This window comes from Meleagris gallopavo, chromosome 11 (assembly GCF_000146605.3).
Source record: "Meleagris gallopavo isolate NT-WF06-2002-E0010 breed Aviagen turkey brand Nicholas breeding stock chromosome 11, Turkey_5.1, whole genome shotgun sequence".
Lineage (NCBI taxonomy): Eukaryota > Metazoa > Chordata > Aves > Galliformes > Phasianidae > Meleagris > Meleagris gallopavo.
This window is the reverse complement of record NC_015021.2, coordinates 13,884,578-13,910,841: the sequence shown is the minus strand read 5'-3', so window position 1 is coordinate 13,910,841 and position 26,264 is coordinate 13,884,578. Positions and strand designations below refer to the sequence as shown.

At 46.4% G+C, this 26,264-nt stretch overlaps 1 protein-coding gene across 7 annotated transcripts in view; it reads left to right on the top strand.

The window, feature by feature from the left end:
* LOC116217055 (lipoma-preferred partner homolog) overlaps window positions 1-26,264 on the top strand; it is a 149,506-nt gene that overhangs the window by 12,469 nt on the left and 110,773 nt on the right. For 5 of the 7 annotated variants that reach the window (XM_031555158.1, XM_031555157.1, XM_031555152.1 and 2 more), the window contains exon 2: window positions 1,051-1,156. The gene's annotated coding sequence lies outside the window, so the exon portion shown is untranslated. Of the gene's footprint in view, window positions 1-1,050; window positions 1,157-1,249; window positions 1,379-4,957; window positions 5,082-26,264 lie in introns of those variants that run through there. The other 2 variants (XM_031555155.1, XM_031555156.1) reach the window with 2 other exon arrangements.

Sequence of the window (26,264 nt, the reverse complement as noted above, 5' to 3'; positions counted from 1 at the left end):
CCTGTGGTGAGTGGGAGAGGCCGCTGCTATCTCTGGCCCCGTTTGTCCTCTCTGCACCTGAAGGCAGCACTGAGGCTCTCATGGACTTCTGTACCTGCCCTACCCACACATGGGCTCTGTGGGCTGGCTGCCAACACAGGGTCCATGGGGGTGAGCTGGGGAGGTGCCACAGGGGTCAGTTTGGACATCAGTGTACTCTTGTGGCATTGGTATGATGGAGATGTACCATTGCTTGGAGACCTGGACTGTGAGCTACCTCTTGTGTTCTGCTGTATGTTGCTGGTGGACTTGTGGGCTCATGCACATCCTTAGGAGTGGTTCAGGTAAAGCAAGCACAAGCCTGAACTGAGCATTTCCGTCATTATGGCAGCAAACAGCAGTAGTATTTTTGTATTGAGATGTAATAATGAAGTGATCCTGCACTTGTCATCAGCAGGGATGGGGATATCAGAGTGCTGGGGTTGTGGCTGGAATGAGATGCTGGGCAGGGGCAGGAAGGAGTGTGCAGTTCAGATGCCGCCTATCTCTGTGGATGCACTCAGCAGCGTGTCCTGGGGTCATGCATGCAGGGTGCCATTTGTATGGCCTGGCCAATGGTGGGCTGACCTCTCTGCTCTGCCTGCATCTGCTGCACAGGGAAACACAGCAGCAACTCAGTTAAAGTAACTCAGTTAAAGTAACAGCAAATCCCACGAGCTTTGAAACAGGAATAATACCTCCTGCTTCCTTTGTTGGCTCAAAGGACAGATTTAAGGGTTTGTGCTTCAATTTATGCCTTGCATCCCTACCTTTACAAGCTGTCACATCTGGTTACGTTCCTAGTGTGGCACCTTAGAGCTCGGTGATTAGAGGTGGTGATGTTTGGTTTCATGGGGCACAGAGGGTGGCTGCTGTAAAGCAGTCCAGAAATACGGAGGCTTCAGTCTAAAAAAGCTGGGGAAGGAAAATGCTCCGTTTCCCAGAAGTTGTGTGGGTTAAGATGCAAGTTTTAGAGAAGAGCCGTCAGAAGCCCAACCAGCATGCATCACATGGTAACTCTTCTCTTTGCAGGGCTGTGAAAGAAACCCAAAGTCGTGACTCTGGCAGCACCCTGCGTGTCTCCAGAAGCCTCGCTCCGAGTTCATCCCACCAGAAAGGCTGTGCAGCGCGGGAGCCGGTATGTAACCACGTGTCACAGATGTATGGGGTGACTTCTCAGAAGGATTTGTGGCTCTTTATGACAGTAGCATATTGTTTGTGACTCTTTTAGGGGAGAAAAGTCTTTTAACTGATTGTGGAGGAGTTGGGATCACTAGAAAATGGGGTACAACGGTGATTTCCTTGTGCTCTTTGCTCAGTGAGAGCTGGAAGAGAAAGGGCTCAGCACCAGCAAGAAGCTGTGAGTGTCGAGGCTGCGTGGTGCGTTGTGTGGCAGCACGCGTTCATGGGTGGTGGTTGGGTGTGCTGACAAATGCAAGCATAAGAAATGCATATAGACATGTGTATACGTACACGGGTGCAGTACAGATCTAGGCACATGGAACCAAGGATGTGCAATGCATATATAGGATATGCTCTGTGATGGCATGTGAGAGCTTGAGGGTGTATATACCAAATGTCTGTATATACTATATATGGCAATAAGGAATGCATATGCATTCATGTTCTCTTTTTTTTTTCTTCTTTTTCTGTCTCTACTGTGTCTCTGTGAAACTGTTGCAAAGCTACCAGATTCAACCTCCTGGGGAGTCTCTCTGGCCAAGGTTTTACAAGCCAGCACCTGCTTTGCCTGCTTTACTTTCTGTATTTATTCCTTGCACCTGGTTTTTTGCTTTTGCCTGCAAAGTGGAACTGTCCCAAATGTTTGTGCTAACTTTTGGCTGTGCAGGACTTCAGCTTGCAAGTCCTAAGCCTGCTTTTGTGCGTGTTGTGGGAGGGGTTGTGGGTTTATGTATCTCTGTGATGCTGCAGCAGTCCCCGTGCTACGTCTGTTGTGCAAGTTGTGCTTTCAGCCTCTTCAAGGCATTTTTATGAATCAAATATTCTGGGAATCCTGCTTTTGTAATACTATTTTAAGGAAATCAGTCACGCCTGACTGATTGTCCAAGTGATAATGAGCTATGCTGCTGTGCAGGAGGCTTGGATTAGGTTTTATTCCCAGACCCCTGAACTTTTACTTTTACCCTGCAGGGTTGGGAGTATGGCAAGGAGGGGGACTGGTGGTGCAGCTGAGAGCTCCCTGATTCAGCTGTGGTGGCACACAGATATGTCCAAATGACAAATCACTCTGTCATTTGGAGTAAAAGGTACTCTTAAACAGAGGCGCTGACTCAGCTCATTCTTAGGTACCAATGTTTAAGTATAATAGCAAGAGAAGTCATAGTGCCATTTCAATTGGAACCTGAAGAGACATCCTAATGCCACATAGAGGGGTCTGCAATCAGCAGACTCCGCTGGAGGGAACACACATCCTTAATCCTGGATGGTGGGTTGCTGTTGTGCCCCATCCTTGGCACTGTTCCCATGAAGCTGCAGCACTTTCTCTCAAGCTCTGGGCACTGAAGGGCTGCACTGGGCTGCCTGCCAGGAGCTGCCTTGTCCTCGTGTGCTCGGTCCCCGTGCCCCCAGCCCCTCTAACAGTGATATTCATTTCTGGCATGGGAGTCCTGCTAAGGTCACACAGCCAAGCTTCAGCCCCAGGAGCCATAAAGCGTACCTCGCCTGACCTCTGTGCAAAGCAGCAGCAGTTACAGCCTTCCCTGGGGTTTCATTTCCCTGTCCCCAGTGTGTGCCACTGCCGCCTGCATTCCTCTCTGGTTCGGTAAGCCTTTTGCCTCTTGAGCTGACACAGCTGATATTTCCCCTGCTGGCAGGGCAGGCGAGGTATTGGCATTTAACTGTTAAGGAGATCCTGGCTCCAAAAGTGCTGTGGGAGCCTGGAGCAGTAGAGATTGGTGCATTCCCAAGGATGGATTTTTTTTTTTTTTGTTCCCTTTCTTACCTTCCTTCTGCTTCATCCTGCTGCTTCTCCTGGCACTGACAATACCTAGGAATTGTTTTTTATGATGGGCTGTAAATGTCTAAGTTGGCAGAACTTTTCCATGGACATTTACAACCGATCTCACCATGGTTTTGGAGCATCTTTTGCCCTGGTGGCTGTAGTGCTTAAAAAGTTTCCATTTCTGACCATGGAGGACATCCTTCCTGCTGGCTATGTGGGACACATAGCTCTGGGGAAAGGTTTTAGGGGGTTTAAGAAGAATAATTGATTAGCTGCCCACAGACCATTGGTCCCAGTCCACGTTTTGGGAATACAGTGCACTGGCATTGCCTGGCTGTGCCACTCAGTGCCACCTGAGCTGTTGGTTGTTCAGAGCTGCCTCTACAACTGTCTGTAAGGACGTGTGCTGTGCTGCCTTGTAAGGTTTACTTTTTGCAGTGGAAGTGACAGATGACCGAGTTAAATGTTTTATTTCAAAAGAGAGAAAGCTTTGTTTTCTTGTGATGCACAGGTTTAGATGTTTCCTGTCACCTGTGGTGTCAGTGACTAAACTCACACTGTCTTGGGCCCTGACCCCTGCCGCTGGAAGTAAATGTGCAGCTACTGTTACTGAGGGATTTTTGGCTTCTCCTGCAGTTTGTGCTTTGGTATCAGTGAAAGCCAGATGGGCCATAATGACACTTTTTTTTTTTTTCACTACTTTTTGTGGCCATACATGGGCAGAGTCAGCTCTGGAATTCCTTTCCTACAAATTCAATAGCATCTTGTGGGTGGTGCTGGGGAATCACTCTGGTAGCAACTGCCTGGGCAGCCTGTTCCCCTTGCAAACGTCCAATTTGCACATTCCTCAGCGCTGTGTTCCTGGCTACAGCTACTGAGAGGCTGCTGGGGCAGAGGGGCTGGGAAGGTTTTGCTATGCTGGTGGGCGCGTTCCCCTCCTGCTGGGCTGCAGGTTGGCACAGGGCAGCTGTGGGCCGGTGGAAGAGGGCCGTGCTGTGTCTGGTGGGAGCGAATAGCTTTTGTGTGAGGGTGGGCTCTGCCCTGGAAGCAAGATGTCTGCCTTCCCACATTGCTGCACAGGCTGAGCATTGCTGTTGGAGTGGAGAAGTATGGTGTTAATCTGCTTCTGTCTGCCATGGCATCCCTGTGTTGTGCATCTCTGCCCAGGTAGCAGTGAGCCTTTTCTCTTGAAGCCTGGGGGCTCCTATTGAAACAGAGGTTTTTGGTTACAGGCTGGAAGATGACTTTGGGATCTAGGGATGCTGTTGTCCTGGAGCTCTTTTTAGATGCGGGGAGATCTTTGCTTGTCCAGGACATGTTCCTCTCCACAGTGTTAACTATATATTTTTTGCAAAGAACTAACTGAGTCAGATGAGGAGAACGCTTCCCTGTCCCAGTTGAGCAGCAGGATCAGGACCTCAAGGCCATGTGCAGTCCTGATTGTGCTTTACTGGCCGGGTTGGCCTGATGCCCCTCTCAGAGGGACTGGTTGCTGGGTCTTGTCTTTCCTGATCACTATAAACAGAGACTAAATTTACCTATTGGGTTTTCTGGTAAGGTAAGGGATGAGAGGAACGTTTCCAATAGCAATTGTAGATGAAAGATGATGCCTTCTGGACCTGCCCCGTTGTGTCTCTCTATTCATCCCTGGAAGGGGACAAAAACGCCTATTGTCACACACTGGGTCAGGAACCGTGTAAGGCAGGATGTGGCAGCGACGCGCAGCACCAGGTTCAGACTGCGCTCAGGTCAGCAATGGTGATGTGCTCAGTATTTGGAATTCAGGCTCGAGAGGGGCAAGTCGTCCCCGTGCCAAAGCCAGACAAAGAAGGGTGATTTTTTTGACATCCTTTGGAGTTTTGATCTCCATATTTGGAAATGTTTACCCATTGCTCTGATCTATTGCAAGGAGGGGAGGTGACTCAGGGTCTGGTGGAAGCAGGATTTGAATTCCTTTAGTAAGGGGTTTTTTTTTTTTTTCATTCTTGTTTTGGAAGCCTGTTGTGGTCACTTTTCAGTTCTCTTTTGCTGCTGGACCTTGTTCCAAATTTGATCTGCGCGAGAGGGAAGCGTATTAGTGCAGGAGCTTGCCTGGATGCTGGTAAGTGCATCACTGCTGCTTTAGTGAGCGACCTGGGTTTTTTGTTTCGTTTAGTGGGATTGCATCAATGTGCGTGCGTGGCTGCTGGTGGAGGCAGGCATGCGGATCAGCAGTCAGCAGAAACTGACCCAGCAAAGCCTTCTGTAGCAGGGAAAGGGAACTTTAGTGGCTTGGGCTCAAAGGCAAAATGTTTCTCCAGGCCTAGGTATAAAGATAATTTACGCTTCCATTCAGTCACGCTCTTCTAGTTTCTGGATAACGCAGTGAGGCAGTGAAGCAGTGTAGAGTTAAATGGGTATATATGCATGTGGTCAGCAAGTAAAATACAGCTTAAGAAAGATTCCTGTCTCCTGAGCGAGTGTGTATGTTAAAAAGGCTGTTGAACACATAGATATATTTATTTCAAATGTTAATATTTAACCATCCTGTTAGAGAACTGCAGAAGTTTAGCATGTTTAACTGGACGAAGGAAAAGCGTATAGCTTTTCCTGTTACTCTTTATTTTCCCTAGTGAGAAGTTTTTTTCTCCATCTGATACTGCTTCTCTTTATTTTTTCCCCCTTTCCTTTCTCCTTCCTGAAAGGAAACTGTGGCTCATCCAGAAAGTCGGGGATAGGGGAGAACCTGGAGAAGGCTTGGCTTCCTGTTTTATTCATGGCAACTAAAGCCATGCTCAGGAATCTGCAGTGGAGATCCACCACTGCATTCCTCTTGTCATTTGGAGCATGTAACATGGACAGAGAGCTTTCAGTGGCAGCTCTGGGGGCTGCCTAGCAGCCAGCCCTGTGCCTCAGACACCATTACTGCACCTCATCCTGTGCTTGGGAAGGGCCGCTGCTGAAATACGACATGTAGTTCCTCTGCTGGTTAGTGGTGCTTGTGCCTCCTCTGCTAACTGGTGTTTTCAGGCTGATTCAAACTTGTTATCATACTCCCCTGATTTTAAGCTTTAGTCCTCTTGTTACAAAGTTACATCTGTGTTTTAATTTTGTCCTTTTAAATGAGGATGAATACTACTTAGGAGGTTTGGTTTTCCTGGGGTTGTGGATCAGATCTTTTGGATGCATAACTGGGCATTTGTTGCTCTGGGCAAGAAGCGCTTGGCATAATTTGCTCAAAGGTAGGATGTGAGCTGAAGAGCATTTTTTCACAGGAAGTGGCAGAGGAATTGCTGGGGTGTATTCCTGCAGACAGGATGGGTTTGGAGCTTGCAGACTTCAGTTGCGTTTTAATCCTTGTTTCAACAAGCTACTTGGATTACTGCATCTTTTGGGATCAATTTGCTGTGCTGGGCTTCGTCCTCGTGCAAACAACCACAGAATCATTAAGATTGAAGAAGCCCACTATGATCACCTAGCCCAACCTATCCTCACTGCGTCCACTGACCACGTCTCTCAGTGCCACATCTCCATGGTTCTAAAACAACTCCAGGGATGGTGACTCTCCCACCTCCCCTGGACAGCCTGTGCCAGTGCATCACCACTCTTTTTAGGAAGAAACTTTTCCCAATATCCAACTTGAACCTCCCCTGGTGAAAACTTAAGGCCGTTTCCTCTCTTCCAATCACTTTTACCTGGGAGAAGAGGCTGACCCCCTCCTTGCCACAACCTCCTGTCAGGTTGTTGTAGAGAGCAATAATGTCTCCCCTGAGCCTCTTCTTCTGCAGACTAAGCATCCCATCTCCCTCAGCCACTCCCCATTGTGCTCCAGACATTTTACAGCTCTGTTGCCCCTCTCTAGACACGCTTCAGGACCTCAATGTCTTTCTTGTACTGAGGGGGCCAAACAACTGCTGCCCAAAGGCATTCACAGCCTGAGCAGAGACAGGAGCTGATGGGCTGGATAATGGGAAGCTGGGGCTGCGTATGGGGCTGTGCAGCATGCAAGACCTCACCTGGAGACCTGCTGAAGGAACCCTGCTTCCTTGGCTGTATGTGACAATGTGGTGAGCCAAGGTCCATCACTCCATGTGCACTGCGCTTTGCCCTTGTGTGCCTCCTGCACAGTGCTTCCAGCTCGGCCCCATGTCCGTAGCATTGGGTTGTGACATGTCCAGGCTTTGCCAGCTGCTTGTAGCCCAGCTTGGTGTTTGGGGGCAGCATGCAGGAGTGGAAGTGATGCTGTTCTGTTCCCCTCGCAGTCTCTCCCTTTCTGCGCTTGTTGGAAGACCAGGATGAGTGGTGCAAGGCCCAGTGGGTGATGGAACTCAGGGCCATGCACTGGGGCTGGTAATCTATCCAGAACCTTCCCCGTGAGATGTCTCCGTTGGATGGATCCGAAGGCTGAGTGTCCCTCTGGATGCTGGGCCCAGGGCTGGAAGCACAGCTACCGGTGTTCTCCCTCTGGTGTTTCTTTGGGACCTGGGCAGATCAAGTGATTGCTGATGCTAACCAGGATCTGCAGCAGATGAGTGGGAAGGATTTTCTTCTGCTCCAGGAATGGAGCCATTAAGGGCTGACTTGTAAACTAATACAACTCTGTAAAGATTTTTTTTCTCCTTCAGCTTGGCACCCTGTAAACACTCAAGCCTGAGAAGCTTTCCATGGCTTCCATGGAACTTGAACACTTTTAGATTTAGAGAGCTCCACACCTGTGTTTCTTAAGCCTCTTGTAATGATGCATTAAATGCAGGCGACTTGCTGTAGTTTCCAAATAAGCAGGATTGGTTCACTGCCCATCCTTCAGCCTGGCTGTCGCATCACATTATCACAGCACGACTCACGAGGCTGGCACCACGTATGATATGGCAGTAGTGACACTGTTGCTGTGTGACCCATTGGTGTGCTCCAAGGGCTGGGTGCACCCGTCCCACAGCAGATAAGAAGATCTGCCCCAGATAACATGGGGATAGCACATGTGGGCAAGGAGGCAAGATTATACATAGATGCCTCTACATGTCTGATGCTTTGCAGAAGTTTCAGAGCACTGGAACACTGAAGTATGTCTGCAGGTAGAGGGAAGCTGTGTTTTTCTGGTGGGTGCAGGCGTAAAAACTGAGGCACCGTGTGGCAAGTATGGGACAAGTTCAAATCTCCTGATTCCACATGGCTGTTGATGTTCAGCTCCTGCAGCAGGCATTTCACAACCGTATGCTGAATAGTGATGTTAAACTCATTTCTCTTACTCTAATAAAATCATACCTTTCTGGGCAAGAAGCATTTCTACATCAGTTGCTTAAATGTAAACCAAGTCATCTTGCGTATTTCATAAAGGTGATGTATGTTGGCAGTATGTGACATGACCTCAACATGCATCATTATTCTGGAGTTTCCAGATGGCACTTTACCTAATTGTGCTGCTGCTCCTTAGTATCTGTGCAGAGTGCAGTCTTCTAAGAAATGTCTGTGGTTATTAGCTTTATAATGCACATTCCTGTGAAACAGCTGTTGCAAGCAGCAGGAGGCCTTACTCTTGGCCTCATTCTTCAGTCAACTTTGAGGGAAATTCACTCCTGTGAACCAGGTATTTGCATTTGGGGTGAGATCTCTCAGATGAGAAAAACCTGTTTGCCTCTGGTGAGCGTGTCAGTTCAAGGACTTGCATACCCAGGAGGGACAAATGAATTGCTCCTGCTTCCTTACTGGCTAACTGTGCACAGGGCTCCCCAGTTCCCTGATGTGGGGGGTGACTGCATTTTAAAGAAATTTCAGGTTTTGGAAGTGTGGCTGCCTGCAGCAGAGAGGGAAGGAGTTCTTGTGCTGTGCTGTCTCACACCCCTACTGCGAAAATATCACACGGACGTGTCCCAGAGAAGCTGTCTGTTTTGGCAGCTCCTTCCCTCCTACATGCTCATTCTTCAGGTAAATCTCTCTTATCTCTGCCAGCCATTCCCCCTTCCTCCCTGAAAAGTCATTATCATCTCTTGAAATTAAGGAAAAGACAGGAGGAGGGAATAAAAGGATGTTGAGAAGTAGAAAACAATCAATTAAATAGTACATAGCATGTAATTTTCCTTGGAAACTTACCATGAAATTGAGGAGCACTTTAACAACTAGTAATTTAAATTGCATTTGAACACTGCTAATGGGTTGTTTGCATGGGAATTTTGGTCATTTCACAGCAGGCCCTTGTCTTTGGTCCCCCCTTCGCTCACTTAAAAGAATAGAAATAAATAAAAACCATTGTCCTGTAGATAAATGGTCCAACTGTTGCTGGTAAGAGGTGATACTGTAAGATCCTGTTACATTCAGAACTATTTGCTTCATTAGTGTCAGCTTGTCCAGTGTTAAATTCAAGGGAATTCATTAGTTTTGATCTGAAGAAGCTTGCAGGGCTTGCTATTGCTGAAAGGCAGGAAAATGACATTATCCATGCTGTACTTACAAACTTGTTGGTGGTAGAATGGCTGCGGGGGCTGCTCCAGGCTGACGTGGGATCTGTAAGCTGTCCTGTGGAGGACCCCACTCATCAGAGTCCTCCCTGTCCCCACACCGTGACCCTAGCATGGGACTGGGGCTGACCTGGGAACGCAGGCTGTGTCTCTATCACCCAGACCAAATCACAACAGCCTTTTGTGAGCTGATCCCAAAGGGAACAACAGCGAGGTGTGGATCAGCTGTAGCTTCGGGATGTTCCTACGGAACTTAGATTTGTTTCTGTAATGTTTAGCGCTCTCTTCCTCCACTATACTGCTTAAACACCAGTGATTTTCAGCAAAATGTGGTATATTGTGTGCTGTTTTGCCACTGGTTTTAGTGGGAACGGGCCTTATGGCAAGGCAGAGACAAGTTACTTGTCGCCTGTTGCTGAATGAAGATCTCGTTTTCAGAGCAGGGTTTTTGCAAATCCGTGGGCACAGCTAACATATGGAAGGGGGTTCCAGTATAAAAACAAATCTGGCCTTCTGTTTCTGGATGTGTAGGCTGTTTCTTAGAAGATGGAACCTTTCAAATCTGTCCCTCAAACGTGGCTGTTAAGTTCTTCTATTTCAGAGAAGCGAGGCAGCTGTCTGCACTTAGATAAGCTATAAAAAGGCAATATTTTCCCAAAATGGCTTTTTAAGCTCTACCTGCTAGACAGCTCAGCCAACACGGGTTCAGCAGGAGCGTGCCTACCACTGCCCTTCTATGCATGAGACTGTGAACAATGTGAGAACTTCTGGGCAAGTATCCAGGGCAGCACGAGGCATCAGCCCTTCAGTCTGTGTCTTGGGGAAGGCTGCTGCACAGAGAACTGCCTTCAGGTAGCTCTCCCTTTGCTCTGTTGGTTTGATTGTTCTTACAGGATGTTGTAAGGGGAGATACAAATTGGCTATAAGGAAGAAGTTTTTTTATGATAAGGGTGTGAGACACTGGCACAGGCTGCCCGGAGAGGTGGTTGGTGCCCTGTCCCTGGAGACACTCGTGGTCAGGAGGACCGAGCTCTGAGCACTGATGGAGCTGTGGATGTCTCTGTTCATTGCAGGGCATTTGGACCAGATGACCTTGAAGTGCTCCTTCCAATTCAAAATGATTCCATGACTAGGTTCTGTTGTTTAGAAAACAATGCTTTAACTTCAGTTTTTAATGTTATTTGCATCTTTCTTGTCTCTGCCTTGCCTGCAATGGCCATCTCCTTTAACTGCGGGATGTTTTTAGTGTTCTCTCTCCAAGTGATTTACTTGAATGTGTTTCCGTTTGCTGTGCAGTCTAAGGATGGCTAAGTTGAGATGAAATTGATAACAAAAAATGTTATTTTTCCTAAGGGTAAGGATGAGGTTCCTAATAGTATAATAGACTTCTCATTGATACTTCCCAGCAGAGATGCTATCCGCAGTTCTTTTAGTTATCAGCTAGTTATCTGCAGAGACATGAGTGCAGAAGGCTCTATCAGGTAATCTCACTGTTGAAACTGTTGGGACTGAGGGGAATGTGGCTTCTGAGTGGGTGAGTGAAGAATATTTTAGGCTGGGGGTTGTGAAGGTCAGCATTTGGGGGGGAGGTAGTGGAGGTGGTGACCTTGTGTGGGCTGGAGACTGCTGGGGAAGGCAGGGGAAGGTCCACGTGGTGCAGAGGGGCCAGAGAGCAGCAACATGTGGTGTTGGGAAACTTCAGACAGCTCAGGTTCTGCTGAGATAAGGAACCAGCTGATAGCACCAGCCCAGTGAGCTGTCTAGCAAGTACTCTTGCCTTTTTTTTCTTAATTAGTTGAATAAGCATCTTAACGATTCTTGCAAAGTGCTGCATCCACTGCACAAATCCCCTATCATGTGTGGGTGTTGTTGTCAAACAGACAGCAGCTTCAGTGCTCAGCACTGACATGGAGAGTTGTATGTTCTTCTTGGTGCATGGGTCTCTTGGTCCCTTTGTGGTCCCTCTTGGTGCCTTTTGTGTTGTGCCTAACCCTGTCTTCTCCTTGACAGGGTTTTCCATATCAGCATTCCACTTACCTCTTCTCCCCAAAGCAGAGATACTTGGCTGGTAAAAGTCAATATATATTTGGTAGCTACTCCTTCAGTATCTGTGTGTTTGCCAGTACCAAAACCCACTGAAAACTGGAGGTGTCTGGGGTTTGAAATAATCCCAGTATGTTATTTCTGGCTGTCTTCTCCCCTTATTAGTTTGTGTGTGTTCATGCTGCCACAAGTTTCTGTTCTTGTGGTTGGAGCTTATGAGTGAGCAGTGCAGGTAAAGGCCCTTTGTTTGCCCACCTTCCTTTCTCAACCGTTTTTGAAGAATGCTGATAAAATTTAAGTAATAGCCTTGTAGCTGAGAGATAAAGAAGAAGTCGTCTTAAGTGCTGATTAGTTTGCTGTAGAGGGAACGCAAACACCAAGGGAGCTCGGTGGAGGCAGCTGACACTGAGCTACCCTGGAATGCTGAGACTGCTTATTTATCATTTACCCACCTCATAAAAATGCTTTAACAGTGGGGAAGAAGCCAGTCTTTTTCCTTAAGAGTCTGCAATCCAAGATGGACAAATGTGCACTTGAGGGCTGGGTGAGGGAGGGCATGGATGGTTGCTGGAGATAGAAATCTAGATAAAGGGGATTACTAGAAGAAAAGGACTTCAGAGGTGGGAAGTATGGCTGATGGGAAGGGTATTTAATGTGCTAGAGTGGATAGACAGAGGAGGGTGAATGGGTATGGAAGGAGGTGAGAAGACCTGAAAGGAAATAAGGTTGAAGAGGAGGGCAGAAAATGAGAAAAGCTGTGGGAGGAAAAAAGAGCAGTGAGGCAGCTGTGGGAGGGGACACTGTGGGATGCTGTAGATGAGAGTCAAGATGACCTTAACTTTTCTTTTCTGTGTGTTAAAAGTTATGCTGTAACTCAGCTACTGGTATTAGTCATCTTTCAGTGTATAAAGTATCAGTTTCTACCTCGAATGGAGAGTGTTGATCCCATCTGAATTCCAGAACTGGAAGGTCTCTTGGCTGAGTTTGAATGCCATGTGCATCTGGCAAGGAGCTGGGTGATTACACACCATGAAATTTTGTATGTGCACCACTGCAAAAACCTTAATAGGCAAGTGCATAAGGAAATTCTGCTTAATGTTATCGAAGTTAGTCCTCCAGAGAAAACAAATGACAGGTGGGCTTGTGTGTGTGTGTATGTATTTAATATGGATGTATATGTTATGAATTGTTTTTCAAGTGAGACAGACTGCACTTCAATGAGATCTAATGGGAAATGGGTGGGAGCAGTAGGTTTTTCTGTGTTGTATTCACTCCTTAGTAAAAGGAAAGTAATCTTTGCACTCAGGTCTTTGTGCATTAACTTCCATGGAACTGAGCTTAGAAATCTTACTGGTCATCAGGTTCCTGTGTCATACTTCTCAGTTCATGAGAAAGACCTTAGGACTTTCCATAGATTCTGCATGGGTTTTGTTCCAGTCCTGAGGACCGAAGGAATCAAGGAAAGATTTACTGTCACCAAGCTTTCAAGGTTTCTTCTCTCCTTTTGGAAATAATTGGTCTTAATTATTGGTCTTTATACTATGGCCACTGTCCATAAAGCTCTGAGTTTTCCTGAAGCAGCAGGAACAACTTCACCTTTCCTCCCAAATCTGGTTCCCCTCCTTCTTTCTTAATTTTGTTTTTATTTTTATTTTTTTTATTTATGCCTGATCCGCATGTTTTTTTTGTGTGTCTTCTTCCACTGCTGTTGCTTTCCAGATCTTTCTTCTGGTTTCTCATTTTCTCTCCATACTGGTCTTTTTCTGTTTTACCCATTAGTTAGAGACAACTTCTTTGTAGCTGGTAAATGGTGTGGGAACTTGAAGGGCATCTCCTCTGGAGCTCAGTCCATCTACTATCATGGGATGCTGTTTCAGCAGGAAAAAAAACCTGGGCTTAGAGCATCTAAAATTGCCCATTATCTAGGCTCATTTCTTGTAGTCCATAATTTGGCGGTGGAAAGAAGAGGCGAGTCACTCTAAAAATGACTAACTCCACCATAGATCGATACAAAATGTTCCATTACATTTTCATTGTCAAAAGTGACTTCCCTCTCACACCCCCCCCTTCTCCTGTGAGATGCTGCAGAGGCTGCACAGAGATGTGGTCTTGTGGTGCACATCAGTTCATGGTGTGGCCAGCCTGGCAAAATGGTACCATGATCTTAGCTGACAACTTCTTTTTTTGAATGAGCTGGGGTTCAATGTGGTGAGGACAACCTGCTTTCAGAGGAAAGAGGTTTTTGGCCACTGTAAGGGGTTTTCACGTTGCTAAAGGCATGGAGCAGATTTGTTTGAGGAGTCACTCCCTGCTTTCTCTTTGGCAAGAAGGCCAACAGATGTGCAAAACATAAGGCAATATAAAGAGACATAATAGTGTCATGGGATATCTGCCAGCAACCTCCTTGGCCTGTTGCCAGCGATCTTGGGCTGATGAGACATTTCAGTGGTGTGTCTTTGCTGAAATTTCTCATTATCTGCAGTGGTGGGGCGGAGATGCAGATATTGGGCTTCCTCATGCCTACAGATATTTACACAGCCCTTGGCTTTTACAGTGCGTTTAGGGCAGTGGTATTACCCTCCTACTTCCAGTAAATGAGGAGGCTAAGGGACTTGCCCAGAGCTACACACACAGGCACAGACATGCATATGTATTCATATGTATGCATGTATATGTATACATATGTCGAGGCCAGGGACTGATCCAAATTTTCTGCTTCTCTTTATTTTGTCTATCTTCTTGTGGTTATCAGAAGCATCTTCATGGGCAGAATGATGTAGTGGTAGGCAAGAGATCATGCAGTTGTGCAGTTTTGACAGCCTGGCATGGATGCTCTCTTTGGGGCTGTACCTGTTGGTGTGGCATATCCACATCTGCCCGGGAAGGAGACAGTAGGTATCACTGCACTGACCCATGCATCCTCTTGTAAAGGCTGCAAAGTGTTTGAAGTAACAGGACACCTCCTACCTGCCTCAAGCGAGGCCTTGATCTGCTGTTAAACTTGCAGCACTACTTCATAAGCAGAAACAAAACTGGCTCATGGGACCAATTCAACCTGTGAGGGAGTTCACGGGCAATCCTGGTATCAATAAGTTTTAGCACAGATAGCAAAAATGACATCTTCTGCTTCATTCTGCATTGGGAGATGATCTTGTGAGGAGCTGGGTGGTTTGGGATTTTGCATTCTCATGAGCTGTAGTGTCAGGAGCAGGAGCCAGGATGCCCTGCTGGAGCTGTCTGGGTCGCTGCTGCTCTGCTTCTAAGCTGATGCTTCAGAAACTGAATGCTGTGGGATCCAGGGCTCACACAAATGTGTTTACCTAGCAAATAAAAGTGGGAGAGAAAAAAGGAAAAGCCTCAAAGCGGCTTTGGGTGTTTTTAAGTGGTGAAAATGAGAAATTCCTGAGTGGACATAATTATTGCCTGTTTAAACAGAAACTTACTTAGTAGCTGAAATATCAACTCCTATGGAAGAGTTTTCCTGGTGTGTCCTTTTCATCTCTAACCACCTGTCCTCTGGGCAATGCCTCCAAAGGTGCTGGGCATGGCGTTTTTACTTGGACTGGTACCTTGCTGTGCCTGTTTGCAAAGGGCATTGGCTTCTTTCTTCCTTGGCTTGATCCACCTCCCTGACTGTGTCAGGGCAAAGTTGGTGAGTTCGTACAAAAATTCACCTACTTGTGTCACTTTGATTCGTGGGCATCGAATGCCTGGCATTTGTTTAGGTGGAGTTGTTTGGTCTTACTGAGTGTATATATATGTAGGGATATTCGTGTCTAAGTATGTACAGCAGTTGAGAGAGACAGGTGTACCACACTGATGTTTCTCAGGGCTTCAGATGAGGCACCAGGTGACCTTATTTGCTCTAATTCCAGAGGTAGAAGGTGCAGAAGAGACCGTCCCAGTGCTGAAAGGCTTTTTTCCCATTTGACCCATGTGTGTTGTGCATGTGGGTGATGGTTATCTCAGCCTTGCTGATGGATGCTCGTGGACTTGTCATAGTAAATCCTTTGGGGAATGGGGTATGTGGTGGAGACGGAACAGATGGTGAGAAATGTTTGGGTGTGACCTGCACACTAAAAATTCAGAGTCTTACTGGTGATACATGTGTCGTGCTACCAGCTGGCTGTGTACAGGAGGCTATTTGTGCTTACGTGCCATTAGTTTGTTTAAAACATATATAAAATACAAGGCTATTTCAGAGCACTGTGCTGGGTGGTCACGGTGAGACTGCTGCCCAGAGCATCCTTGTTGAGCGTAGAACACCACAGTGAGTGCTGCTGTTGCCCTAGCGGTTGGAAAGCAGTGACCTGGGGCTTTCTGCTCTTGTTAGAACATGAAAAAATTCCTTTCCCCTTTTTCCTTTTTAAAAACACCGGTCAAGTGTCTTTGTGGTGCCTTCTGCAGTGGTTGCTTCACCGTATACCATTGTCCACTTGCTCTTTGGAGGCTCCTTTGTTATTCTGATGCCACAAGTTTTCTTTTCCCATAATTGTTCGCCAATAAGTAGCGGTCTGCAGGATGTGACTCACTGAGGCTACGCTATATTTGAGCCTACTGATGCACACTAGATCCGTAGCAGGTATAAGTGGCACTGTGGTACCTTACATTGGTACCTTACATTACAGTCTGTTCTGTCAAGGCTGTTCTTCACTGCTTGTTAAGAAACTGTGTTGCTCTCTTTGCAGTTTATAAGACTTTGAAAGCTTGACATGGACATGATGTTCCTCCGCAGATGTAGCTGCCGTGTCTCTCAGAGCAGTTCTTTTGTTGCTTTTGACTGCTGAAATTAATGTGGAGCAAACTCTGAGATGTTTGAACAAGCTGAGTTGGCCTGGTAATATCTCTTTTCCCCAGGCAAACACAGAGATGCTCAGCCCTCCCTCCCCCTTTTCCTTCCTCTCTTGGCCTCGAGACTGTCCTGCTATTGTTGATTGCTTGTGTCCTGCACAAGTGTTCTTCATTTGTCCCTGGAGAACTCACAGGTTGGTGCTCATTTGTTTCCGAATCATTGCCCTTGCAGTCTTGAATAATACCCCCATTAAGCAGGTGGAGCTGATAAAATCACTTCCAACACAGCTGACAGCAACTAGGTCAGATCCTTTCTCACTGTTTCCTGACAGGAGAAAATAAAGTACACATGAAAGCAAAATACACGAGTTTTCCCCTTCGTCTCTACTCCCCAGACCCCCCAGTCATGGTTTCCTCAACAACAAAAAAAGAAGTCGCAGCCAATCAGTTCCACAGAAGAGCCTGAATTTGTCAGTCAATGTTTCCATGTCTGACAAAGCTTAAAACAGAAAAGAAAAAAAAAAATAGCAGAGGCTGCATGTATGTGGTCTGGCTTGTGGCCAGGCAAGGAGTGCTCTTTGGGGTTATTATTAGGTAGATAACTGTATCAAGGGCTTAAACATCAACCTGGTTGCGAGGGCTGCTGCTCTATGTTTGAAATGCTGATGCATGGTTGATGCTTATGAGTAAATGAATTGCACAGTCTGAAACCACTTTTCTTTTTCCTTTTTTTTTTTCTTTTTTTTTGTATTTTTCCCCCGTGATAACTTCAGTGCCGGTGCAGCTCCTGGGAAGTGATTACAGGTGCTCCATGGGGAGCTATTGCTAGTTTTGAGCTTGCAAATCTCCTTTTGTTAATAGGACCAACTCTCTGTTAGTGTCTCTAATAGGAACCATACTCGAGAGTTTGCACGTGTTGGAGGGAGCAAAGAGAACAAAGAGAGCCTTAAAGATCTTCTGATCCTTCCTCAGGGTCTATCTCAATAAGGTGAGGGAAATTTTGGGGGCCTGGGCTCTGCTTTTAAGGTGTGTGTACACAGAAATGCTCAGGGGCACAGGGAAACTAAATCATTGGGACTTCAGTGTCTCAAAGCAGAGAGGGGCAGGAGGAGGTGCAAGAAGATACGGTAGGAAGGACAACATTCTGCTGATCCTTAAGAACTGAGACACAGTACTTACTGCCCTGGAGGAGCAGGAGCTGATGGAGATGCACAAGGCAAGGTGACGCGGGCAGAGCGGCAGCCTGGGAAGTTTCTTGTCAAGTGCTTCTTGGAGACGGGCAGAAGAATGTCTGTTTGCAGTGCTGCTAGATACCACGTATCTGTCTATGTTCCCATCTATATATGGTATGTGCAAGTCTATATATAAATGCTTTGGTGGCTGGTATTTTGGCTGATACACTCACAGTTTTGCGCCACATTGAGAGATTTAAAAATATCTCCCTGTTCCAGGAACTTCTATACCATGACAGATGTCATCTGGTGTGGGGAGTGGCTTCTGAAAAGAGAACACAACGCTACAAGCGTACGATGAGCCTTAGGAGTCTATTAGATTATTTATTGCTCCACTGCCACCATAAGACGTGTGAGGTGCATTATTTCTGCCTGTCAGTTTTTTCACACGTTCAGTCAGGCAGCATCTGTCACTCCTCCCTGCAAGTCTCTTGCTTTCATTCTCAATGAACTTGCTTTCCAGCTGGAAAGGAGGTAGAATAAAGATTTCGGGAGTACTCGGAGCTAACGAACAAGTTCATTAACAATTACTTAAAGTTCTGCCTCTGAGAATTAGGGTCTCACCTGGCAGGGCTGCCCAGTCAAGCGTGGGTCACCCCATGCTCGCTGTTTTATTTCGTGGTGAGCCCGCAGACCTGTTGTGTCAGGCACTGAGGAAACCTACTGTGAGTCAGACCTGTCTCGGCAGCACGAGATGGAGTAGGATAGGAAACAAATGAGAGATGACATTCTCAAGACTTTCTTTTGGGAGCAGTTCTCTTGTTCCCCAGACCTCAGCTCATCGTCCAGGGACCTCTCAGTTCTGCCTTGTCCACAGGATCTGTAAGAGTGGGCACATCCCTTTTGTGTGGTGGTCAGGAGGTGCTGACAGGGCTGTGCCAGGCATGCTGTGATGGAAGCAGTTGGAAGGGGAGCACTGGCACTGCCAACGAGCATTGCTCATACATGCAGGGCTAATTCTCTGTTGCTCCGGCTTTGGACCAGATCTGGGTGGAGTCCTTCAGACTGGCAGAGCCTGAGAACATGTTGGGGTTTGCTACCTCCTTTGTAGAGGTCTAGTAAGCAGGGAAAGGCTGTGAAAAGGGAACAGAGCTGTGAGTTGTTGTATCAGACCTAGATCTTTTTTTTTTCTGCATTGGGATGCTTGTCCTGTAAGCAAACAGATGAGAATCAAAGCATTCCCTTCTGGGTTGGCTGATGAGGATGGGAGGCTTCACTGGTGAGGGGCAAAAATGATCAGCAGAGCAGTAAAGGTGTGTGTATTGAAGGTGGGAGGAGCAGTCAGATGTTGCTATGAAGATGGACCAGACAGGGGGAGTCCCTGTGGGACTTGTCTGGGGTTTGGTTCCTGCCTCTTGAGCCTGGGAGTTGAACTGTGTTCCCTGTTCTAGTTACCATTTGCACTGCACCAGTGTCAGGAGAAGTGTTGAATGGGCGAGGATTTCTGCTTGCCTTTGAGGTTAATCAATGAAATGTGTGTGTGATGGGTTTGGGCTCATTGGAGCAGTGAGTGACCCTTGGGGGAGAGCTTTGCAGGGTAGAGCCTTAATATTTTTTCTCATCTTGTTCAATCCCTGATTAAGGTCACAAGCAATAGGATGCCTGTAGTTCCCTCCCAGAACTTTGGCCTGGTCCTGCTCATTCTTGCCTGGCCATGTATGCAAATAACTCATGATATTGAGTCTGGTATGTCCCTTTAACCTGGAGGTTTCGTGGAGTCCCACTGAGGGGCAGCCCACAGCTTCCCCTGACTTTGCATGATGCCCTTCCTGCTCCCGACCTGCAGAAACCACGGGCATCCACAGGGCAGCCCTGGCGGGTGCTGGCAACAGATGAAAAACAAAATGCATAGAAAGCTTCAGGAGTGTGGGCGGCACGGGGAGGGTGGAAAAATAGCTGGGGCGTCGTGTCACCGGATGCCAGGAAGCAGCCCGGCACTGGGGTGAAAGATGAGCAGGGCTGTGGCAGTGGGGCTGGCGGCACATTCTGTACATTCTGCAGCCCTGCAGCACGTGGGGCCGTAGGGCAGGCTGGCGGCCACGCGTTTCGCTTTCAGGCATGTAGCTGAACTGGTATTTCGTTTTCCTGACGCCCACCAAGTCTTTTTTTCTCTCTTTTTTTTTTTCCACCCTAGTTTTAACCGAGGTGCACTTGTTTATCCAGTGGGGCTCTGCAGCCTATAAACAGGATGTCTCACTGCTTCCTTTCAGCCCAGTAACACTAAACCGCTACGAGTGCAGATAGTGCTTCAGTAACACTCTTCAGGTCTGAATCAGTCTCGTGTCAGTCGTGGCTAGCATCATACAAGGCAGCACCTGCATCTATCTGAGTGTGAATCTGACAGGTGCCCATGTGGATGTGGAGAGTTGGCCGTTGTGAACAAATCCGTGTTGCCAAAAAGGACTTAAGTGCGTGTTTTCATCAGGGTGGCTGTAATGGAATACCGATTGAGACGGCATCCTTAATTTCCATTTTGTAAAAGCAACCTAGTTTATAAAACCCTAAAGGTGAAAAACCTTTTGGAAAAACTTCTGCTGTTTCAATAAGCATGGCTTTCTAAAGGTTTTCCCTTTCTACTAGAGACCTGGGTATGGTGGCACCAAGAGACTGAAAATGAACCAGAGCATACAGGAGGTGACTCCACGTAGTCCTCTTGATGAGGAGCAAGATGTTGAAGGGGGGATAAAGGTCATTCTTCAGAAGCACTTGTTGATTTAGAATATTGAAATCACAAATACCAGTAACAGAATGGAGGTTTGGTTTGACATGTTGAGTGTCTTGACTCTAATGTTCAAGGTGTTCAATGATTTTAATGATTATTATCTTGTTGTAATCTCTGCCTCATACTATGACTTTTAGAACTCCCGTTCTCTTATATCTATAATTACTTTCTTGTAAAGATTAGATATTCAAAGAAATTTAAGTTTTCAGACCTCATGGTAGTGTAGAAAAGCCTCGGAAATGTGCTCTCTATACAAAGAGCGAATAAGGGAGAATTGCTATATATATATATACAACTCTTATTGTGTCAGTTTTTTAAGCCAATCTTATCAGCTTTGGGGTGGACTGATGATTTCTTACGTTCAAGATTGGAAGGCATGTCTCTAGAAGAGAGATGAATGTCTGGATTTTGTTGGGTCGGGGTGCCCTTATGTTTCTGTAGAGGTTTTAAGCTTCTATGTGCCACTTTAACTGATTTGTCAGAATGTTTTGTTTACACAGAAGCATTCTGAATCTGCTACTGAGCTTCGGTTCAGAATAGCTATAGAAGAACAAGTTGTTCTGCCATAGCTCTTCTGCAAGTACCTCATATGCAGCTTCATTCCAAAATGCACATGCCTTTTTTGATTTTGTTCAGGCTGTATTGGAAGATGGAGCAAACTGAAGTGGGAAGGAAAAATTCTGTTTTTCACGAAGTAAATTGATCTGCAGCGGGCATCTTTTTCACAGACATTTTTCTTTTGAAGTTATTACCTGGGTGGGCAGATCCCAAGTTGTGCAGCTGGATGTGACAACCTGGAATTTTTGCAGTTCATTTTATGCTAACACAGCATTCTTAGCAGATCACGTTTCCTATGAAAAGCTGGATGATCCTGGTTTTAATAGAGGGGCCAGGATGCTCACCTTCTGTGCCCTGTTTGGCACGTGATCCTTTCGTATGACCAGGCTGGTGAGTGATGGAACGTGCTTGCACCTGGTTGCATAAGGGGCTGACACAAATGAATGAGGTGATGAAGCTGATGTTCCACCTGCTATACAGCTGCCATTTAAAGAAAGGTATGCTCCCGATCCCAAAAGCATTTACCCATGGCACAGGTTGGCAACACCAGGTAACATATAGATTGTTTTGCTTGGCTTATGTAAAACAGGCACAGATTTCAGCGAGCTGGCCAGTAGTGCTGCTGTTGTGGATGGGCAGCATGACACTGCCAGTGGTCACAGCCCTGGTGAGCAGGAGGACTGGCAGCAGGGCCTGAGCTTGTGAAATGGCCCATCCCCGCAGGTAGAAGGGCTGTGAGGGCTGTGGGCTGAGTTTTGTTTTTGCAGGGTGCTGTGTAACCTCCTGCTTTGTTGGTGCTACCCAACATCTGTTGCCTCTCCAGTGATGTTTGCATTCTGCATCTCATGTTTCCCAGGGAAAGCGAATGTGTACGGTATGAGCTGGGCCAATTGCCCACTTACCTGCTAGTATTCTGTTGGGATCAAGCAGTCAGACCAATGGCAAAGCTTTCTCCTGACTGCACCACAACTTGGTGCTGCACTCATCTCTTTTCCTGTGAGCAGCGTGGCACCTCCAGTCTGTTTTTCTTCTTTTTTTTTTTTCTTGCTTTTTGGAGAAGAACAGAAGATGAAAGAACAAAGAAGAATAAAGGTAAACATTTCCATGGTATCCAAAACCTGTGGCCAAACCACGTGTCCCCATTTTCCAACCTTGCATACCTCATCTTTGCAGAAGGGTGCCCTAGTGAAGAGCCAGCAGCTTTCCTTATTGATAAGGGATCCTCTCTTCTTTGCTCCAAGTGCCTTTCCTTCCATTTCTTAAATAGCACTCACTTGAATAAAGTGTGAATAAATCCTTGCTTTTGGGCACTGGACCTTTATCTGGAAGGCAGGATGCTGGTTGAACAGTAACAGGAACACGTAGGCTGGGTTTTGGCTTAAAGTGATGAGCAGCAATGGATTCTGCTCCCCAGTGCCCAGGGCTGAGCTGCTCTTGGCAGCTGAAAGACGCACTCGAATTGTTGCCACAAAGGTAACTAAACAGGGGCTTTTACTTCTTACCTACAAGGTTGAGCCCTTTTCATGTAATTGACCGTAAGTCAGCAAAACAAAACTTTATAGGCTTTGGGTGGATCACATGGAGAAAATATCTTGGTTGGCCTGGCCATTTCTTGAAGTGGTGTTCATGGGTAGAGGTAGAGCTGCTCCATGCTCCTTGCAGCCTGGAGTCTAGAACTACGCACTTTTCTCTGTTGTAGTGTTGAAAAACTCTCCTTCCTCCTCATGGATCTGGGCAAACGTGACATGTTCTCATCTGTTGGGACTGACTGGTCAGTACAGGGTTCCTGCTCAAACGGGAAGGTGAACTGGGTTAAAAGTGATAACTTTAGCCATTAGCATGTTGTGTAGGACAGAGATTGCCTTCCTCTCGTGTCAAATGTTTGCTGATGCTCCTATGGACCGAGGAGATGACATGGCACGATGATCTCCCTGTGCTTCCTTCTTAGTTTGCTTTGTGGCCAACTGTTGAGAAACATGACGGACTACATCGTAAGTTACAACTTCTGTCCTAAATCTTGCATAGCTGATCCCTGTGAGTTAGCTTGGAGGAACTTCATGAGATTAATCTGCTCTGTGTTCCTATCTGATCCCCTCTGGACCTTGTGGCACTTGAAAGTAGAATATTGTATAAAATGTATAGAAATTTGGTCGAAGAGGAGAGAACAGCTATTCCTAATGCATTCAGAAATGGTGAGAATATATATACTAAATATTTAAGTAGGTAAAAACCACTAAAATTTAGAATAATCTTGGTGATGGTAAAACATCATGGTGAGGGAAATACATTTGAAAACTGCTGCTGCTATATGAGAGAGCGAGGGCGGTGGTTGCATTAAGCTTATGGAGAATTGACTAACTTTCCCACTAATTTTTCCCCACATCTTGTTAACATTTGAACTGGAAAAAGTCACGTGGTTTGAAAATATTACTTGGTTAAAGAAAAAAACAACACAAACAACCAAGAAGTCTAAGCAAGCATTCACTATGATGAGTGGTGAGTAGAATTATAGGACCTACCCAAAAACAATGCTTTGGAGTTGGCTGTTGGATTGACTGCAGGAAGGAGCGATGTGCTTGGGCTGGATGCAGCATAGCAATGATTCTGGTATGAGAACAAAGTAGTTCAAGTAGATCCTCTGCCTCAAACTGAGATGTGTTGATTCAATCTGCTGATTAGTAATACATAAGAGGCGAACTAAAGGTTAATTTAATAGAAGAAAACAAACATTAACATGAGCAGGGGATTAATTTGAAGCTTGAAAGGAGGGCATTGCAAATACTGGGATTGTGCAAGCTGGTTGAAATATTCCTCTCTGTCACTGGTGGAGACTGCTACTGCACAGAGCTCAAAGCTGGCAAATGGGAAGTATTTTGTGTGGCGGGGGAAAAATTAGAAAGAAACAGGAAAAAGCACGTCCTGTTTTTGAGGAAAAAATAACTCCTAAGCACCTTCCCCCTTGCCTCTAATGAAACCCACAGACCTTTTCAGAATCTGAACTTTCTAGTTCCTCTTCAGTTTAAGAAAAACAGTACAGCACAAAGTTCCAACACCTTCAAAACACCAGAATGTGGTCTCCCACTTTCGGTGGGAGGTAAACAAGTTTTATTGGGGAATAAGTTTCTAGGAGGCTTCCAGGTATGGCCGGGAGAACCTGCCTGGTGCTCCATAGCACCGAGTGGGTTTGCTGGAAGGAAGCAGAGTGAGTTCCGTGAGGATTTTCTTAATGCTGGCAGATACTGTCTGATGCGCAGTATTTTAACATGATATGCTTGGTGAGTTGTACCACCATCTATGCTTTCTCTATTTTGGGAACCTAACAGCCCTCTGTCTTCCTCTGGGTTTTTACCATCCTCTCAGCTGTCTAACTGAGTAGATCTGGCAAGTTGTCAGTCTGTGGCCTTGAAGTGTAACACTTTCCTGCTGAGTTAGGGTATCTCCTCAGCCTCTACCTCCTTCATTTCCTCGTTGCTTGCACCCTGCAGATGGGCTCCTGAGGTGCTGGGTGTGAGTTACAAGCTCCTGAGAAAATCTGTGGGTAAATAATTAACACCGCTGAAACAGAGCTGCCTTCTCCCCTCCCTGGATCTGTCTGGTGACAGTAAATATTTCCCTTTTTAGCTTGTCATGCCCATCCTAAGGAGCAGATCTCCTTGATTGGGATCTCTCTTCTCAGTTTTCTTTTATCTTCTCTTTCTGAGAGTAGATAATGCTCACCTACAAATGAGAGGTGGAACTCCTGCACAGACGAGAAAAACACTTCTGATTTGACAGAAGGTAAAGTGAGCCCTTTGGGCTCAAGCTGGTGCCAGGATAAAACCAGCAGCAAAAATCGGCCCTTGGTTGGGGTCTGGTTTGAGTTTGTAGAGTCATTCAGAGCTAAGTCATTCAGGCTGCTTTACAGCAAAGTTTAAGAGAGTTGGAAGTGATGATGGAAAGGAAGAGACCGGGTGATTTCCAGAGGTCCCTTCCAGTCTGTGATTGTGTGAGTTCAGTGTGAGTTTTTGACCCCATGGGTAACAAGCAATGGTCTTTGCTGACCTTCTGCTCTCAGAAAGTGGTACAGTGGGGATGGAGGAGATGCAAAATGGCTGTGGATATGCCAGTTTGCACCCTTCCTACTTTTTAAACTGTCTTAAAGGAGTGTGTCAGCTCCTCTTCAGGAGGAGGACTTGCAGTCAGGACTTGAGGCTGTCAGAGGCCATGTGGAGTGCTTGGAGCAGGACGTATGTGCTAGGCTGCAAACATAGTTGCTTGCTGTGCTGGTAACTTTGGGATTATCCCAGGACTGTTTTCAGCTCTGTCATGGATTCCCTATGTAACTTTGGACACTTTCAGTGCTTCCTAAAAGGCCAGTGACCTAGGCCTATGTTTTGATAGGGTTCAAGTGGAAATGTAGAATCACAATGAATAATCTGAAGTGAACAAATTCTTGAAGATTAAGGGAAAAAAAAAAAAACAAAAAAAAAGCAAACACCTCCCATGCTTTCTCTGTGCCCCAGCTTTCCTTCTCGTAAGTGGTGCTCTGGAAACCTCCTCCCGGGTGTTGTGCAAAACTTACTCACCCTCAGTCAGATGTGTACTGTGACAGTGATGGCTGCGGAAAGACCTGATTATTGGTGAGATCAAGAGGAAGAAAATGGGAAATACCTAACGTAAGTGCAAGTAAGAAACAGAACCAAAAAAGTCCTTTGATCTCAAGCTTCTGTGGTTTTCTCTTTATTTTGCTTGCTCACGCTCCTTGGAGGATTCCAGGAGGAGCTCCAGAATTCAACCCAGCATCACCCCCACTGAGGGCCACCTTGAGAGCTAGCAGGGCACATCCCCACCGGGCTCAGTGTGTGGGGAGAGCTGTGGCCATGGTGCAGGCAGCTTATCTGACTGCGTGAACCAGTTCCTAAAGTGATGTATGTGAAGCATGGCCAAGCAGATTAAGTGTTTCCTCTACTGAGTGGTATTTGTTGTATTGTAAAGCTGGAATGGTTCCTAGAAAGCATTAAGATACAAATAATATTAACCAGAACTGAGAGAGAACAGCCAACCACTCAGAAATGAAAGAAATACGCTGCAGTGTGAACAGGGCAGAAGGAATGAGGCTGCTTGTTTCCTGCTGCATTTCTTTGTAAATTGTACTGGGCTCCCCGGGAGATGCCATGCTAATCACATGCAAAGTGCCATTCCTCTGTTTATTTTCATGGTGTATTTACCTGAATGGTAACGCCTCCTTCCCTTCCCTCTGATACAAAACGTGCTTGTTCACTCACGTGAGTGCTTGTAAGGCCAAAGGGGCAATCGGCCCTCTTAATCTGGGCTGTCATGGAATAAATCACCTACTGGGCTAAATCCCTGCAAGCTTGCTCTGATCTCACCTCATCCTCATCTGTGTTCACATGCAGTTGCACACTGGCAGCAGTGTGTAACTTGCTTCCCTCTCTTGCAGCTTAACCGAGTAAATCCTGCAAGAGCAAAGCTAGAAATTGCATTATGTTGGTGGGCCTGGGCGTTTA